General features: G+C 39.0%; 1 long non-coding RNA gene across 1 annotated transcript in view; it reads left to right on the top strand.

Annotated features, from left to right (window-relative positions):
• Nucleotides 1–283: 283 nt before the first annotated feature.
• LOC129775780 (uncharacterized) overlaps nt 284–9661 on the top strand; it is a 60325-nt gene continuing 50947 nt past the window's right edge. Inside the window, exon 1 of the long non-coding RNA XR_008743012.1 lies at nt 284–773. This is a non-coding gene — a long non-coding RNA (uncharacterized LOC129775780). The remainder of the gene's footprint in view (nt 774–9661) is intronic.

Here is a 9661-nt window from a genome sequence, read left to right as displayed (position 1 = left end):
TGAAACATCGTGTTGTAGAAACTTGCAGGATTACACAAAAACGTCCAATTAGAGGATCAAATATCCAATTATTCGTGTTCCAATACAGATCTGTTCAATTAGAGGCGAATCACTGTATAAACGCTGGATCGTGGTCACTAAACGTGGAAGGGCCCCTTGGATTCGCATGAACTCCGGGGCATGATTGCATTCGAGCAGTCTATCGCCCCCTGGGCGGCAGCCACGCCTACACACACAAATCGGCTGCTCTTGGGTGCAAGTGTATGCGTTCGTTCAGCAAAAGCTTCTATCCATTTCTCGTCGTCCGCAACTTTTTTCGGACTCTCCTCTGGCACGGTCCAGCCACCATAAGTGAAACAGCTAGAGTTCGCGTCGGGTTGTTCCGCGATTGTTTGTCGATTCGTCGTCACCCGTCACGGATTTTCCTACTTTTTAGTTTCCATTTCCCCGAACAGGGGCCCCCCAGTGGACAACGGTGAAGAATGAACTTTTTCTAGGATTATAGCAAGAATTGGTGCGTGGAAATGTGTAAAACCAACAGTGAGAGCTGAAAAGTGCCGAAAGTGGAGAAGAGCAAAAGTTGGAAATAGTTTGATAAAATTGGATTTTCTTGTCTAGTTGGTGCGCTGAACTGCAAAAGTCACAGGAAGTGAAACATAACGGGATCGGTGTTGATTCGAGAAGTGATCCGAAGTGGGCAAAAATTTTAGCACAGGAAAAAACATCCACACACAAGCGAATTTAGTGCACCGGTGAAGATGTAAATGTAGAAGGTAAATTTTGCAACATTTGCATTTTTCCTAATGTCCCTGAACAATCGAAAATATATATTTTTTTGCTCCAAATGAACATTCCTCCGGGTGGGAGAGCGAGAGATGAAAATCGATTAAAATGGAAAAATTGTTGTATAAATGAGCAACGTAAAAAACTGCTCGAATTTTCAGGTTGATTCGCGCTCCGCTCCTGAATAATGGCCTCCGTCGCCGATTCGGTTCTACTACGCACACACACACGAACTGAAAGGCTTCCATTGGACAACAACAGTGGAGCTGTCAAATCGAAAACGAAACTTCTGCAGTTGCACGTTCAATCGAATGTTGTGGTTTTAATGTATAATATGGTTTATTTTCAGGGATTCCATCTTTCGATAGCGCTTTGAAAGATGAATGTTTGCGTAGGTATTTGCAAGTTCTTCAAAAATGAGTTTGTGATGTCTTGGAAGAATTTACTGTGCTCTCCACGTATTGGTTTAAATTTCCGTTGTCACTGGATTGTCCAGTATCGAAACAATATATAGTTTAGTCATGTCGTTTTTGTCTGAAGTTCGCCACTTTTTGTGATGATTTATTTCAATATGCTACTTCAAAAACTCAAAATTCTAAATGGGAAACTTTTTCTGTTAATAAAATAACCCCCCAATGTACCACTATTTCAGAAAACAATTTTTGTCGAAGATATGGAACACGCCTTCGTACTGGAACAACACATTTCATAATGAGCTAGCTTATCACTCGACTTATCATCAAGAGTGCTGATTACGATCGACGGAAAAAGTGAACAGCTGTACGATTACGTGTATAATTCATTGTTAACAAAATTTAACGAGCCTGAGACAACACTAATCGCCTTTTTCTAATTTGCTAATTTTTAATGCTCAATTGTACCAGCTTTACGGAACCAGTGAATCATTCTAATAATAATGCCTTAAAATAAGATTTTATTAGCTTAGATCGGTCGCTTGCAGTTTACTCGAGGTTAAAAATGGTAAAAAGTTCGAAGAATGGGTTAGGTAGGAGCATGTGAATGAGGTATCGTTGCTTACTGGATCCTAGATTGCCCAAATATGCATGGTTAACGTAACCATCAACACCATTTACTGATGGAAAACGCCCTTTTCTTGTTTTTAGCCGAATAATCATGACTATGAATAATTTGTATAGAATGATTAGTCTCTATTTAATAAATATTTGCGGTCAAAAGTGGGCCGGAAAGAAATTTATGATTTTCTTTATTTTAATTCAATTGAAAAACACTTGGCGCTTACGTCAACCATCAAAAATAAGGCAGTAAGGACTTACTAGACCTAGTGACAATCACTAAGAACGATTCCGTACATTATGTTAAGTTTTCAACTCTCAGGATTCGATTATTCCGGGGGCGACTGCTCACGTACTCCATTTATTTGCAGCTCTAGCTAACGTTCAATGTCTATTCGCTGGTCATTTCTCTACTTCTGCTGTTTCAACAATATTTTTCAACCACACTCCATGTGTACTCCACTCGACTCGTCATCTATATTTTCTCCGTAATGTAAAGACATATCTCTATATTCAATACTTAAACCTATGAAGTTAGTGGAATCGGGGGTTCCACCTCATTTCTACAAACCGGACAGAGAGGAGATGTTGCAGAGTGAAGAGACAGCCAAAAAGCTGAGAATCATTAGAAGGCAGCAAAACTGAGTTATAATATAACCGCAAGGTTGATATAGGACTACTGTTGGCTTAGTAATCATTTGTTTGTATGGATTAAATTGTTGATTGAATGGAACAATTTCCGTATACAATTGAATTCAACAAATTTGTTTTGTAAGTAAAGAGTTTAAACAAACTCCATGTCAGGTCAATTCATGCATTGTGATAGTCTGTTATCTATTTGCGTATTGCATGATGCCTTGGTCATTGCATTCATTTATCGTGGACAAAATATGTGAACGGAAGAATTGTCGAACGATCATTGTATTTTACATTTCCTTCTGAAGTTGTTGCACCTCTCAAGTGTACGTGCTTCTCGAATCGCGAATTTGCTTGATTTGATGAGCTTCAGGCACTAACTTTCGATTTGGACATGCACGTTGAACGCATATTTTTGAATCAATTGACGCTACCGCAACAATGGTTACCAACATTTTGCCTAAAAACGGTGTGCGTAGAAATTCTGTGATCTGAAGCCGCCTTGAATAACCGAGCCAAAGCGTGGTGTACTCACTTTTGTAGTCCGTTTTCGAAAAACATATTGCGGAGTGCAAAAATGCGGTACAAAAGTACCCCCGGCTTGTATGAATCAATTACATTGAATTTTATGCTATAGAGGCATTAAACTTGGAAGTTCATTCGTCTCTAGTATCTGTAACAGGCATGTCAGGTGATTTTTTTCAAATGTCTTCACATGGTACGAAAAAATGTCTTCAATATCATATTGAAGGAAACTAAAATTAATAATTTACTTTTGAATAAAGTTTGAGAGCATATTCAATGTTTATTCTCATTGGTATTGTTATATAGCTCATTTCATTGAACTCACCTTGAGGTTTTGAAGTTAATTTTGTCAATAAATGTGAACAAAGAATATATTGCAACACTGCGAACTAAAATTTTTAATTTCTAAAAAGAGTTTAGAAATGATAATAGGCTTGATAAACCGTTGATTGAGTGAATATAGCCCCAGCTCTTCTCGAAAACAGATAATTCAATTTGTTTATTTTGCCTTTGAAGGTTTGGTTGTAACTCAAACCAGATTTATAAAACTAATCATTAAAACGGTGTGTAACCGGAAAACCTTCGATTTGTGAAGTATTGTATACAGGCCCAAAATATTAAAAATAAAATGTCACAATCATCCGAATTCTCGAGCCCAAATGAACATATATGTATTCAGACCGCTGGAAGTTCTCCAGAATTTGAAGTAAAAGTCGCTTTGTTGTTGAATTCATTCTATATGCTTGGGGATTTTCTGCTTGGAAAAGTTTGAAAAAAGCAAGTGAATGACTCCGAGATAAAAGTCTTCATTGATTACCTAAGACACGACACGACAACTGGCTTCTTACTCTTCTCCCTCGTCCAAGCGCGTACAACAGGGATGCCGGACCACTCGAGATGTCAAGTTTCCAAATGAGATGAAGTTTCTGAAGATTATTTTTCCACATCCCTTTTCGTATCATATATTCATGAGTAGTTTCATTTGGTTATGATTTGTCATGAAAACTAGTTTGACAGTATTTACCATGAGTACATTATGTAGAAGTGTATTTTCGAATATTATTGGTAACCTTCTAGGATTGACCAATCAGCAGTTGGTCCGCAAATGACACCCTATTGTCTGATCATATCTTAATTGATAACAGAACAGAAGAAAACAAATGACACTGATGAAAAAGCGAGCGAATGACACTGAGACAAATACTTATTTTGACGATACTTTCGGCCAATAGTTTTTTTTTAGAATTTCATGAAAATAATATCACTCAAAACCCACGTACACTATCATACTGAAATGTCTTCACATATTTCATAATGTCTTTAAAATGTCTTCAGAGTAAGTCAAATGTCTTCAAACCTGGCATCTCTGATCTGTAATGCTAATTTCCCCATGCCCTTAGTTCTGAAGTCCGTGTTAGGGTGGCCCCGGCTTGCATGTATTTGTAACTGGGCTCGGCATAGTCATAGTCAACTGAGGATAGTCAGCTGACTAACTGACTGACTATATTCGTATTCAGTTGGAAATGACTTTCGCCTTCTTCACGCAGTTTCATCGCCAAAACGAGTATCGTACACGAAAATTACTCACACGTATAAAATAGCGCGCAGTGTGTGTGCGCTACTTTGCACGCTATTTACTAATACTAACGCGAGGACCTTGATAGCATACCTCATAACTGTCTAACTTCGTTGGTTTGAGTTCACGATGGGTATACAATAAACCGTCCATCAATGGGGTAACCACTTTTTTGCATCAGAAATCAAGTTTTCGTTCCTCTTTATATGGACGTAACAATAAGATTGCGTACGCGGGTAACAATTTTGTTCTTAGAGGGATATAAATGTCGATTGAAGTCAGTTGAATGAAGAGGCGGATTTGTGTTCATTAGTCGCGTCAGTTAGAATAACCACTGACTGGACTAGTTCATCAGTCATCCTCGCTAGTCAATTAATTTTCTAGTCAATTCTCTTTTTGTTGACGGCGAATGCCGAAGCAGTTCTAGTCGAAGCGAAGCTACTGAGAGTATGGTCGGTCTTCATTTTTCACCTTCGAAGATTTCGGGCCCTGATTTGCAATGCCGATTTTCCCCGGCTCCTTGGTTTTGAAGTCTGTGTTGGCGAATCGTATTCCGCTGTTACTCCGGTTGCTGCTTTTGGTCGGTACAATTTGAGGGGCACAAATCGAGCCAATCAAAACGTTGGATTTGGTGTGTTTAGACAGGGCTGAATGGAATCGGGAAAGGGAAGGCAGTTTCGTAAAATCAAAGCATCAATCGACTAATGGAAGGACAGAGCCAACACCTATGAACAACGAATTCCCTCATGTCTTCGTATCGGACATACCGTGCTGACTCATAACTTCTTAGCAAGAAAGTAGAGCCCCCTTTCTGTTTCGGCGCCCGCCCTGCAGTGGGACATATTCTAACGGAATGCATGCAAACTGCGGACCTTTGAAAGCGGCACGGCTTAAGTGGTGGCCTAGATGTCGTTTTACAAACGGAAAGAGATACTCTGGATTTCCTAAAAGAGGATAATCCGATTCAGTACATTTGACACTGTAATCAGTCTGTAGGCTTTGGTAGCGGATACTCTGGTATTAAGTACCACGATAATTAAAAGAAGAGCCTGTCCACCTGAAATGATTATCTAAAAGTATTATGCAACACAAAGTGGTGTAGGGTGTGTAATAGGTGCAGAGAGACGAATGACTGTTATACAGATCAAAGTATCTATAATTCGAAACAACAACAACAATTTTTCACGGAAATCTGTTTGGCATAGAAGGCACTATTTTTGATCGATTTGATCCAGGCCATTTTTCAACAGATGGAGCCACTAAAAAACAAGATTCTTTTCGAGTGGTTATCTGTCACTAGCTTATATGTGAAGTTTCATGACATTTCGTTTATTTGTTCACAAACTACATTTGTTGAAGTGTCACTACCTGAGCATTCGTATAGAAAATGGAAAAAGAGGGATATCGTATTTTGATTAAACGTTGTTTTTTGATAGGCAAAACTCTTGAACAATCAATGCAGTGGTTGACGAAATGTTATTCCACTTCTGCTCCTTCGAGAACAACAGTTTATCGGTGGTTTAGTGAATTTAAAATGGGCCGTACAAGCACCGCAGATGTACCTCGCTCTGGAAGACCAAAAAAGGCTACGAATCTAGAAATCGTAAAACAAGTGCATCGACTCGTTTTGAACAATCATAAAGTGAAGTAGGCATTTCAAAAGAACGGGTGGGATACATTTTGCACGACATTTTGGACATGAAAAAGCTATCGGTGCGATGGGTGCCGCGTTTGCTGATCGTCAATAACAGCGGCGCCTTGATGATTCAACAGCCGGTTTGGTGTTGTTGAAGCGTAATTGAGTGGACTTTTTTCGACGTTTTGTAATAATGGATGAAACGTGGATGCATTACCACACTCCTGAGTCCAATATGCAGTCTGCAGAGTGGCACTGAGGCATATTTTGAGGACTTAGACGTTTCGTACTACAGAAAGGGAATAGAAATGTTGGAAACTCGCTATACCAAGTGTATTGTCCTCGAAGAAAACTATGTTGAGGAATGAATACAGCTTTGTCCAAAAACGATTGTTTCATTAAAAATCCCGGGACCTTCAGCCCATGTAGTACATGTGAGCTAGATTTTTTTTGTATCGTACACGAAAATTACTTACACATATAAAATAGCGTGCAGTGTTGTGTTCAGAAACACTGACAAATTGGTGAATTTTGTTGATAGAACCCAGTTTTTCTGTATATTTTTTCACAAAATTTAATTCGGAGATAAAGTGAACTAAAATTTTGTTTGAGTTCCTCCCACACTGCACGTTATTTTTCACGCTACTTACTAATATTAACGCGAGAACTTTTATAGCATACCTACACCCAAAGTTAATTTTTAGCACTTTTTCAGGTATCCCGATTTATTAAATTAAATGAGCTGAAAGATAACATAAAATGTTCTACTCCCCAATACATGTATATCATTTGTATAATATATATGCTAGAGCCAATATGAGGGAGTGAAACAGGAGACACATTTAAATGAAAGCTTTTCGTATAGTTTGCCAAATACACGGCCCAGACAGAGAAAGATGTATTCTCGTTCATGTTCTTCTTTATCGGCTTAGAAAACACCTTCCAAATTCATTTTATGATGAGGTGTAATATTATCACGTTCCTTTATAATAGCGCTTGCAGCTATATGGATAGCGTGGTCGTGTAAAGTAACTTTGCATTCCAGCCGGCCTTGGTTCGATCCACATTGACGTCGTATAGACTTTTTTTTTGCACAATCCCAAACGAAAAGAGCAAAATAAATATGGGCAACAGTGTGTGCTGACAAAACACACTGACTAGGTTTTATGAGAAAATCCGTAACATTGTTCTGGCAGCTTCACAACATTTGCTCTGCAAAATACATCTTATTTCGGTTCGTACCCTTCAAACCCATCCTCACATTCGGAAGCGTCAAAACCTCAATGGAAGCAGAAGGAGAGAGGAACTTCAACGTTTGCGTTGGATCGATCAAGTTCTGGTAATCTTCAGAAGCTTGCACAATTGATGACCGACGGGCCACAATCGAATTCAATGAAGACGTGTCATAGATGGAGTGTCATTTAACTTCCGAAAAAGGGAGAAATGTATTCAACGAGAAGTTATGTCTATTCGCTAGAAGTTTCACGAGTTTTTCATGGCAATGTTCGGTAATTTACGGACACTCGCACATAGTTTGTGCATTAAAATAAACGCAAAAAGCAGTTTCCAACAGTGCACAGAAAGTTTCTGGTTTCGGCGACATACTTTTACTCTTCTATTCCGACCTGAACTCAACTATCTCACCCAACATCCACCGGTCAATCTGATCGGGGCTGTTTCGCGTCGTCTAGCGGTACCTTCCGGCGAACGACGGATACAATGGAAAGACGAAAAACCAGCCAATAATCAGCGTGCGTGATTCTTTCGATTTCAAATTCGCTCAATTATGGCGGAGCTGGAAGAGATCCGCTGTTGCAACGGAGAAAACTAATTGCCGGCCGTTCGAAAAAAAAACGATGCTATCATTGATGGGCGACTGGATCCAACGTTGGATGCTGCGCTTTGGAAGAAAACTATGGGTGATGTTTCACGAATACAATTCAAATCAATCTTTTCGAACTAAGCTCGATGGACAGATTTACGTTTGTTTTTTTTTTGCTACTCAATGCTAGCAAAAAAAAGTATTATGACTGAGTCGTGAAATGTTCATTTTTAACTGTACCCAGAACTGTATTTGGAGCGAAATCATCAACCTTGAGTTCTGAAAGCACCATCACTAACTCTCGTATGTTTCCGGGTTTCCACCAAGCCAAGGAGGGTACCTTCAAAATATCTGTTGCATTGCCGTGAGGCGTCAATATGAGAGCGCTTGCAAAATATGGACTTTTATGCACACGAGCGAAGATTAAAGCAAAAAGTGCTCGAGATAAGAGCGACGATTTCGAAAGCAGCGCAAGAAAAAATCATAGTCAACAGATAGTTTATGCTTCTGCTCGCAGCAATGAAAATAATTCCGTTCACTACGAACATGATGATTTTTGGACCATAAAATAAAGCCCCCCGGTCACATCAATCAGAGGTTTTTCGGGTGCTAATCGTCGAACAAAAACAACAGCAATAACTATGTGCTAAAGAATGTGAGAGCAGGTGGTATTCGCATGTTTGCATTTTCACGAACTCTTTAACACCTTGATGTTTGTCCGATTATAGGTACTCGTATTTGGATAGTCGCCCCAACAAAGAAAGGATGCTTGTTGTATGGCGACAGGGTGAATACCACGAAAGACATTCTAAGCGAGAATACGATTTGAAGGAAAACAATATTTGTGGATTTGTTTCAATAATATTCTCTCATGCTTGTTTAATTTTTACATTGAATAGAACAAATTTGTAACCTTTTTATGAATATTGCTTATGTTATGGCAGCACCCTTAGTAATCGAATTTACGTTTCACATCTGCGTTCGAATGTATAGAACACAATTAGGAACGGCTCCAAAGTTTTCGGATATTCATGTCGACAAAAAAAATCAATTCCAAATATAATAATGTCCGGAGAATCCGTCTGCGAGAAGATTATCGTTCTTCTCATGCCAGCACGCAAACGAAATCGGACCATGAAACAAAATTTAAAACGAACGATTGAGTATTGAGTAAGGTTTTAATATACTGACATGGAGGCGAATGAACTGCAAAGTTTAAAGCCTCTTAAAAACAAAGAAACGTGATATACTGACAATCCATTCTCAGGAAACACTTAGTATAATGATGGATACGCAATTCCCAGGCTCAATCCGAGTGACATCTGGAAATACATGGGTATTCAATACAACTCATGTCTGTCCAATCAGAAATATTAATGAAAAAATTAGAAATTAGGAAAAAAAATTAGAACGAGAGAAATGACCAGGGCTATCTTTACGAAGTCGAGGGTCGAATGGGAAATAGATTCCCGAAAGCCTTTCAAATCCCCAAGATCATGTGGGAGTACTGGTAAAGAAATGTAAAGATATCGCTGTTCCTCTTCTGACAGAGATGCTTAAGGGGGGACTCCGGTCTAGAAAGTCGAAAAAATGGAATTTTTGTTTTTTGCATTTTTGAGAAGCTTATGCCCTCAGAAATGTTGTCCTAA

Source organism: Toxorhynchites rutilus, chromosome 3 (assembly GCF_029784135.1).
Source record: "Toxorhynchites rutilus septentrionalis strain SRP chromosome 3, ASM2978413v1, whole genome shotgun sequence".
Taxonomy (NCBI): Eukaryota; Metazoa; Arthropoda; class Insecta; order Diptera; family Culicidae; genus Toxorhynchites; species Toxorhynchites rutilus.
This window is presented reverse-complemented; position numbering and strand designations above follow the sequence as displayed.